Here is a 10,395-nt window from a genome sequence, read left to right as displayed (position 1 = left end):
AATTCGAGACACGTGTCAGTCCATTAAAAATTTTGAGTAAAACTATGTGTACGTGTGCTGTGGGCGTTTGTGAAAAAGATGAACGGTTTAAAATAGGCCACGTTATGAATCTGCAGTCACGTCAGTTGATTTGGAATATAACAAGTTTTAAATTTGTTAACTTATGTGAGAAAATTTGTAAAATATCCAGCTGAACGATCAGTAGGGAAACTGATTCATTTCAGTTGAGAGTTCACAAACAATTGTCTTCTCAGTTACCTCTTTAAAACCATTATTCCCCTTAATCAGTGCATAAAATAATTAAAGCGAATAAATTTAAAGGTCAGAAAGATTATCGTTTGCTGAAACGTTGACGACCCTTCATCTTCCATGACTCTTTGCTATAAGTAGAAGTGACATGGTTAGTTTCAGTCATATTGAAAAACATATTCAAAGTAAAAAAGAATGGCAGATGCTAGTAGCTCGAGTGCTTCGCCATTTTCTTCGGAGACTAGGAAGGCTGTGATAGAAGATGAAGTCTTCTATGAGAGTCTTCACTACTGGGAAAAGTTACAGGAGCTTACGTTCCTGTATAATTCTGGATAGGCTACCACTCCAGAATTGATGGCAGATTTGAGAGAAGTGCGGGAGCACTTGCACATAGCTGTGTGGGTGGATATATTCACAGATGGTCATATCTATCAGCTGATGCTTCGAAAGGAGCTGAAAATCCTTAGGCGCATAGCTGGTTCTCACAGCTTTTCCAAGACATCTACTGGACCTTTATCTGCTTGGTTGAAGATGTGGATAATTGATGTAGAAGAGAAATATAATGATGTAATCCAAGCAAATATTTATGATTGAATGAAATATTTATTTTGGCTTAACTTTATTTTTCTTTTTCCTGCAAATAATAAGTTTCATTAGTTATTATATATGAATTACGATCATAAATAGATGAACTGATGACTGGTTAAGCGTTAAGTAATAAATGTCAAACTGATATCAGTTGATAATGAACAACTGATAGTTAAGAAGCCTCGGTAAATGAGAATGACGCTTCGGTTGATTTGAGTCTCTTCAGTTTCTTCAATATTTAAATTTCATCTGTCTATAAATAAGATGATAGAATGTGAAACAATAATAGTTCAATATGTCGGATTCAAGTAACTCTGATGCATGCAGTAGTTCGCATATTCAAGTTAATGAGCAATTAAATCTTTATTTAGAAGAATTGAAAAAGACAATGGAAGAATATGTCTTGATGAAAGTGATGTCAACATGGTTCAAGATTCATGATTTGCAGAGGGTAAGTAGTAGTGGTGCTGTTCCTACTCGTGCTCAAGCAGCAACATCAAGAAAATACATTGATCGTTTTGAAGTTAGGCATGTTACAGATCTGATTGATGACAAATGTCTGTTAGAAGCAATGTTATGGAAGGAATGGCATGTGGTTGAGAAGATTTCTACAACTAGGTCATTTTCTAGAATCCAAATTTATGAGTTGAATAATTGGATTAGAGAATGGCAGGATTCAGTTGGTTCTATGATATCTTCTGTAAACTGGGATCGATGGTATTCTTAATAAAGTATTATTTTCAATTTGTTGTGTTCTTATTTTCTGCAGATAATTCTATTAGTAAAGCAACATTAGTAATAATTTTAAGACAGATCAATTAAACCAAGAATATTGCGAAAGTAAGAAAACTTAGTCTCGGATAATGGTTTGGTGAAGATGTCAGCTGCTTGTTGCTCAGTTGAAATATACTCCAGTCTAATGTCCTTCTTCAATGCATGATCTCTAATGAAGTGGTGTTTTACATCTATATGCTTTGTCCTTGAGTGAAGAACTGGATTATAGGTGATGGCAATTGTACTCGTATTGTCACAAAATATGGGCGAATTATTTGTAATTACTCCATAATCTCTCAGTTGTTGCTGGATCCATATCAGTTGTGCACAGAAACTACCAGCAGCAAGGTATTCTGCTTCAGTTGTTGAGGTAGCTATAGATGTCTGCTTCTTGCTGAACCAAGAGATCAGCCTGTCTCCTAGAAACTGACAAGATCCACTTGTACTTTTACGATCAAGCTTACATCCTGCATAATCTGCATCTGAATATCCAACTAAATTGAAAGTATAGTCTTTAGAATACCATAACATAACATTTTGTGTACCCTTAAGATATTTCAAAATTCTTTTAGCAGCTGAGAAATGTGATTGCTTAGGATTTGCTTGAAATCTAGCACACATGCACACAGCAAATAAAATATCAGGGCGACTGGCAGTTAGGTATAACAATGACCCTATTAAACCTCGATATAATGTCGCCTCAACTGATATTCCCCCTTGATTAGTATCTAATTTTACTGATGAGCTCATGGGAGTATTTGCAGCTGAACATGATTCCATGCCAAATTTCTTCAGCAGCTCCTTTGTATATTTAGTCTGACTGATGAATATGCCAGTTTCCAGTTGCTTCACTTGTAGTCCAAGAAAGAATGTTAGTTCACTCATCATGCTCATTTCAAACTTATCCTGCATTAGCTTAGCAAATTTCTCGCATAATTTGGGGTTAGTTGACCCAAATATGATATCATCAACATAAATTTGAACTAATAAAATGTGATCATTCTTAGTAAATTTGAACAAGGTCTTATCAACTGATCCAACAGAAAAATCATGATCAGTTAGGAATTTTGAAAGAGTTTCGTACCAAGCTCTGGGTGCTTGTTTAAGACCATATAAGGCTTTGTTCAAATGATATACATGATCAGGAAAGTTGTGATTTACAAAACCTGGGGGTTGTTCAACATATACTTCCTCTTGTAGCTGGCCATTTAGGAATGCACTTTTGACATCCATTTGATAGACTTTGAAGTTCTTGTATGATGCATAAGCAAGAAACATTCTGATTGCTTCCAGTCTTGCAACTGGAGCATATGTCTCATCATAGTCAATTTCCTTCCTCTTGCCTATATCCTTGTGCTACTAGTCTCGCTTTATTGCGCACAACTGAACCATCCTCGTTTAGTTTATTCCTGTACACCCATTTTGTACCTATAACAGTTTTTGAAACTGGTCTTGGAACTAAGTTCCAGACATTGTTATGAGTGAACTGATTTAGCTTTTCTTGCATTGCATTTACCCAGTTAGGATCAGCAAGAGCTTCATCAGTTTTCTTTGGTTCTAGTTGTGATACAAAAGCTGAATAGATAAATAAATTTAGCATTTGATTGCGAGTTCTTGCTGGATCAGATGGATTTCCTATTACCATCTCAGGTGGATATGATTTTCTCCATCTGTACTCAGTATTTATTGTATCATCAATTTCTTCAGTTGGTAACTGAACATAGTTTTCAGTCTCAGTTGGTGCTTCGTCAACTGGTATTTGAATGTTATCATTATGCTCTATCAACTGATCATTAGGAATAGCTTCTGGTTCAGCTGATTGATCTGACACTTCTGGTTCGGGTGTTTGGAGATTGTTTTGATTAATATGATTGTCTTTTTCATCATCATCCTCCAAAATGATATCTGTAAATCGATCAACTAGCTAAACTTGATCAGTTGGCTTATTAGTTAGTTCAGTTTCATCGAAATCAACATGAGCCGATTCTTCAACATTTAGGGTTTTCTTGTTGAAGACTCTATAAGCTATACTAACTGATGAGTATCCAAGAAATATTCCCTCTGCAGATTTAGCATCAAACGCTTTTAAATAATTTTTACCATTATCAAGGATAAAACATCTGCAGCCGAATATTTTGAAATAAGTAATTATACTTTTTCTTCCATGTCAGATCTCATATGATGTTTTCATATGATTCTTATTAATCATTGATCTGTTCTGAGTATAACACGCAGTGCTTACTGCCTCTGCCCAAAACCTTTGAGAAATACCAGAATCAGCAAGCATTGTTCTAGCAGCTTCTTTAAGGGTCCGATCTTTTCTCTCAGCTACACCATTTTGCTGAGGAGTTCTGGATGCTGAGAGCTCATGCTTAATTCCAGCATTCTCTAGAAAATTTGAAAGAGTTTGATTGATGAATTCAGTTCCTCGATCTGATCTGATTCGATCAATTCCAACTGATTTTTCATTTAAAAGTCTTTTGAAGAGCTTTATCAGTTGTGAAGCAGTATGGTCTTTAGATTTGAGAAAAATAACCCAAGTAAATCTTGAAAAATCATCTACGACTACCAATGTGTATTTCATTCCCCCTAAGCTCATGACTGGTATAGGACCAAAGAGATCCATGTGCAACAGTTCTAAGCATCGGGATGAAGATTTATAACCCTTGTTTTTAAAAGAAGATCGTACTTGTTTACCATACTGACATGCTGAGCAAAGTTTTTCTTTTGAAAATTCTATTGTGGGCAAACCAGTTACAAGATCATGTTTACTCAGATAGGCAATGGATTTAAAGTTTAGATGACTTAGTCTCTTGTGCCACAACCAGTTTTTAGATGATTTGGAAGCAATAGAACAAACTGGTGCATAAGTTTGATCATTCCAACTGACTTTATATGTGTTTTCACAACGTTTGCCAGTTAGTATGATTTCATCAGTTGAAGTTTTGACTGAACATGAGTTTTTGTCAAAATGTACTGAGAATCCACTGTCGCATAACTGACTGATGCTGATCAAGTTATACTTCAGGTTTTCCACTAATAGAACATCTTTAAAAGTAAAGTTACCATGGATAAGCTTACCCTTACCCACAGTTCTACCTTTGGAATTGTCCCCAAAACTGATATTTGGACCACTGTATTTGATCAGTTGAGATAGCACACTTGCATCTCCTGTCATATGTCGCGAACATCCACTGTACAAATACCATATTGAGTTGTTTGCACCTGTTACCTGCAGTCACACACATAATATAATTTGGTACCCATATCTATTTGGGTCCTGAACTGATTAGTCCCTTAGGAACCCATACTTGGATTAGTCTAACAGACTTTCCAGTAGTTGTATTCCAAATGATTTTTCTCGGATTTTGTGTGCTTGTGTAGTGTACGGATGATACAATATGTGTTTTAGCTTTATTCAACTGATTGTTCAGTCTATATCTCTTCTGAACTGGCTTGCAGTTATAGTAATTGGAATAGCCATTCGAATAGTTTTTGTAAAATCTCTTTGATGACTGACTTTGTGAATCAATTGAGAATTTTTTACTATAACCAATCCCATATCTTCTAGCCTTGTTCATATTCTCAGTAGGTTGCTCAATCAGTTTACTGGGCTTAATTTGTTCCTGTACCACTGCTGATTTGACAAAGTGAATGTATTTCCCTTTGTCTATTGTTAGCTTTGGTTGAGTATCTTTTGGATACGTTTCTCCTTGAGTGTTGAACCCTAAACCAGTTTTATCAGAAACTGATTTTTGTGAATTCTGCATCTCACTTAGTGCAGTTGATGACTTGTTCCAAGACTGAATGAGCTCAGTCTGTTTTGAGTTTTCAAGCATCAACTTCTGGATTAATGACTGATTTTTATTTTTTTCTGCTTTTAACTCAGCAATCTCCCTTTTTAGACTCAACCCATCAACTGATTCATCAGTTTTGGTTTTATTGTCTGTGGGATCAGTTTTCTTTGCTTTGATTTTTTCAAATGATGATGCAAGTTTTTTATACTCATTTACTATGGTCATGTAGTGTTAGAATGAGTTCTTCTCGTGTAAAATCAGTTGAACTGAAATCAAATACATGTTGGCTAGATGACTCTTCTTCTGCATCATTAGCCATCTAACACTTGACTTCCTCATCATCACTGGAGCTGTATGAGCTTTCTGGTTCTGACTCCTCACTGTCAGTTTCTGCCAATTTGGATTTGTTTTCTTCAGCTAAGAATACTTCATGTTTCTTTCTGAAGGAATTCTTATCTTCCTTGGGTCTTCTTTTGCATTCATATGATTTCTTTCTTCTGTCAGTTGAGCCTTGACTGTCCTTCTTGGGTTTAGGACAATCAGCAATAAAGTTACCTGATTTGCCACAGTTATAGCAGGCATTTGGTTCATCTTTGGAATTGTTCCTTTGGTATGGCTTCTGGAAGTTCCCTTGATTCTTTTTTCTCATGAACCTTCCAAATTTTTTGATGAACAATGACATAGCATCATTACTCAACTGATCAGCAGATTTTTCGACTGAACTGATTGGTTCAGTTCTGACAGCAGCTAGAGCAGTTGTGGCTGCAGAGGTGGATGGTTCTCCTTCTCTGGTCTGCAGCTCGAACTCATAAGCTTTTAAAACAGCAAATAAATCATGAAGTTCAATCTGGTTTAGATCTTTGGACTCCCTCATTGCCATGGTTTTGACATTCCATTCCTTGGGAAGACCTCTCATTATCTTTAGTGCAATCTCTTTGTTGGTATACACTTTTCCAAGTGCATTTAACTCATTGATGACACTGCTTACTCTTTCATCATACTCGTGCATCGATTATCCTGCTTTCATTTTGATGTTATCAAACTTTTGCATAGCAACATAAAGTTTATTTTCCTTGGTTTGATCATTTCCTTCATACAGCTGGATCAGCTTCTCCCAAATTTCTTTGGCTGTTTTACACATCTTTATTTTGCTGAAGGTTACTTTGTCCAGCGTTTTGTACAGAATGTCTTTAGCCACATTATCAAGATTCGCTTTTCTTTTATCTTCAGTTGTCCATTCATCTCTGGGCTTTTCTATTCTTTGTGGTGCTCCTTCTGTAATGGCAACTGGTGTATTTGTTTTTAGAATCTCCATGGGTCCATCAGTTATGACATACCACATGTCATCATCTTGTGCAGCCAAATGAGCCTGCATTCTGATTTTCCAATCATCAAATTCTTCTCTAGAGAACATAGGAATTTTGTTGAATGAAGTCATGCTAGCAAGTTTATGGATCAAAAGTATTCAAGAACAAGATTCAACCGCTCTGATACCACTTGATAGGATCGATTAACGTATCAAGAGTGTTTAGAAGGGGGGGTTGAATAAACACAATTAAAACTGATCTTTTCGAATTTTGAGTTCAGTTTGGTGACAAACTGATTCTCGAAATCTTGTTGGTCAATGACAATCAGTTAAACTAAAGTAGTTGCAGAAAATAACTGAGTGAAAGATAGAATACGAAACTGAAATAAAGTAGGCAAGAGTTGTTTCTGGATGTTCGGAGAACTTAATTACTCCTACGTCACCCCTTCTATCTCACGGATAGGATATCCACTAAAAGACTTTGATCAAATACAAGAATTATACTGATCCACTTCAGTTTGGACTTAACACTGTCAAAACTGAAACTCTTAGTATTACAGAATGTTCTCAGTGCGTAACTGATCTTAGCACTATCGAATTTCAACGATTATTACAACTTGCTAGTGAGCTCAAATTGTAGCCTTAACTGCTACGAATATATCAAGTAAGAGTGAGCTGAGATTTTGACAGAGTGACAGCAAGCTTTTGATTAAAATAATCTCGTTTTTTTTTTAGCTGTTCTTCTGTTATATTTATAAGCTTCCCTTCCAACGGTAACTTGAGATGAATTTGAATCTTTGTATCCGTTGAATTTTTCTTGATTATTCCTTGGGCATCGTTTGCTTCATTTATTGTGATGCGGCCTCTTAATTGCTTTCGCCGAAATGCGTTGTTCCAAGTGCGTCGTTCCACATTCAGTTGCAATCTGCTATGTTCTTTCCCGAGACATGTTCAGTTGAAGAGTGCTCAACATCAGGCTGAATATATCAACTGATCAGTCAGTTGATTTCAGTTATTAAGTCCAGTTGCTGAGTTCAGTTTACTCGATCAGTTGGTTCGTATTTTTCAGTTGATTCATATTTTGTCAAACGCCGGAATTTAGTTTCCAACAAATCCCTTAACAAACTGATCAGTCACAGCTTCATCATTCTCAGCCACGTGAGGAGCAAAACGTAGCAAGGTAGAAAATTGAGCAACATATTCTTCAATGTTTAGCTGACCCTGTTTTAAAATTTCAAATTCTGCCCTCTTATCTTCTCGGTACGAAACTGGGAAAAACCTTCGATAAAATTCCACTTTGAAGATTTCCCACGTAATCACCGTACCACGCTGTTTTAAGGCTTCTTTGGTTGCAATCCACCAGCTCTTTGCAACCTCCTGTAACTGATGCCCAATCAATTTAACTCTACATTCATCCGAGTACTCAAGTGAATCAAGCAATATCTCTATATCATCTATTCAACTCTCACAATCAACAGTCGTCTCAGTACCTCTCAGAATCGGCGGTGTCAATGATTGAAACCTCTTCAACTGTATTTCCATCGGAGTTTCTGACACATCCATCTGATCAATCAAGATACTATCCATGTTCTGGAATTCTTCGAGGAGATAAATCTGATTATCAAAAGGATTAGTAACCAGATACAACAAACCTGTTTCAGTCCTCCTCTGATCATCTTACTGGTGATCAAGAATCGGTTCTGATTCACTTTAAATAATACATATTACCAAATCAAATCAGATAAATTAAGTAACATGTATTACAAAGCAGTAAATCATGCAAGCAATCAAAACAAGGAAAGAAAACTCAATCTACCCCGCTCACTAGCTTCTATCTCAATCTAACGGATCTATCGCTCTGATACCACCTGCTGTGGGGACCCGGACACTAATTCATGTCTTAATCATTATTAATGTCAAATATAACAATTAAGAAAAGTGTGACTAAATTTTTTTCTTTTTAAATTATAAATGCGGAAACGTAACAGTAATCTATCTGATATACATGTCAAAATCAAAGTACAATTCAGGTACTACATGTCTCTAACTCAATTAGGTTCAACGACTATACATCCAGTGCTGAATCCTATTATGCTTCTGGGCCCAGATCTCCACGCTAACTATAATCTCTCATCCTCTTCCTGATCCTGATCCTGTCCCACATGTTGTCATGCACACATACAAACAAGACAACAGCCGGATAACTCCGGTGAGAATTACATTCCCAGTATAAATCATGTATACATGCATTTCATATACACAGATATAACAGCATGAAACAGATATTCATCACATGTATCAAAATCACAAACATGAATCAATACCAACTCTGAATCACACTCCGTGACTCGTAGACTCTGACTCGACTCATCCTAATCTAGGGATCCCGATTAAAAAAAGAACATACACCCACATACACTCCCGATCGGGGTGGTGGTACGTTCTTATTCACGGACTTTGGCTCTTTCCATATCGAATATCAGTAATAGTAAAAACTCCAATTCTATCCACTTCGATATAACCAAACATCCGGCGTCTTGGCGAATCAGCCACAGACTAGGCACATCCGCCCTGGCATATCGGCCAACCATCTAGGCACATCAGCCCTGGCATATCCTGCCAAACCTCTATGACAATGTGCAATGGCCCAGTGACGATTCCATCACTATCTGGTACCTCTGTCACGAGATCAATCGTCTACGACTAGGCATATCCGCCTATGACTCAATACATCAGTCAATAGAGCAAAGATGTCAATCTCATTCAATTGCAAATATCAATGCAATAAGGTAAAGTATGTGATTTTGGGAAACTCAAGTCAAATCTAACTCGAGTTGTGCAATCCCGCATCAACATCAATTTATACCTTTTGTTTCGTTCTGTCGATCTGACTCTATCGAAGTCTCGAACTCACTGCCTGTCAAATCAATTTGGCAATAATAATATCGAATACACTGTATCAATGTATAACTCAATTCAAGACCTGTTCTGATCAATACTCAAATCAAACATAATCTGATCCATATCAACGATATCATGATACAATCTCAGTCAATACTGAATCTGGTCAAAATCAATCTATTGATGTTTCGATGGCATAATAATACAATCTGGATAACCCGTCAATCCCAACATCATCGATATAATATCACAACTCATAATCGATATCAATACACTCATAATCTCAATAATAACATATCGTAATATCAAATCTGCGCAATCTCAGTCATATCACTTCCGAAAATTATAACAATTTCATACGGTATATGTTCTTCGATCCGGTTTCGATTATACCATGTCTACTATGTCAAGAACAGCATATATCAATCATATCCGATTCTGGCAGTATCATAATTTCAAATCATATCAGAACATAAGAAAACTTACGCCCAGTTGAAGCCGGCGTCGATAGAAACACAGATCAGACGGACGGATTTTGCACAATCCAAATCTAAAATCACGAACTTGAAGTTTGCCTCGGTTTCTCGTTTTTCCCTTCTCTTTTCCATACTAACTGAAAGCTTGCATATATATATACACGTTGCATGAGAAGGCTAGGTGGCTCATTCTTTCAAGTAACACGTCTCGCGCATATGCGCGACCTTCATCGGCGCATATGAGCGAGACAATATGTCTCGGCGCGTTCCTAGCACGGCCGCTCGCGCATATGTGCGCCCCATC

General features: G+C 36.8%; 1 pseudogene; it reads left to right on the top strand.

Annotated features, from left to right (window-relative positions):
* The first annotated feature begins 603 nt into the window (after positions 1-603).
* LOC142532372 (ABC transporter G family member 14-like) overlaps positions 604-10,395 on the top strand; it is a 36,434-nt pseudogene continuing 26,642 nt past the window's right edge.

Source organism: Primulina tabacum, chromosome 18 (assembly GCF_025594145.1).
Source record: "Primulina tabacum isolate GXHZ01 chromosome 18, ASM2559414v2, whole genome shotgun sequence".
In the NCBI taxonomy this organism is placed as follows: Eukaryota; Viridiplantae; Streptophyta; class Magnoliopsida; order Lamiales; family Gesneriaceae; genus Primulina; species Primulina tabacum.
The sequence above is the reverse complement of the archived record's forward strand: the minus strand, read 5'-3'. Positions and strand labels throughout refer to the sequence as shown.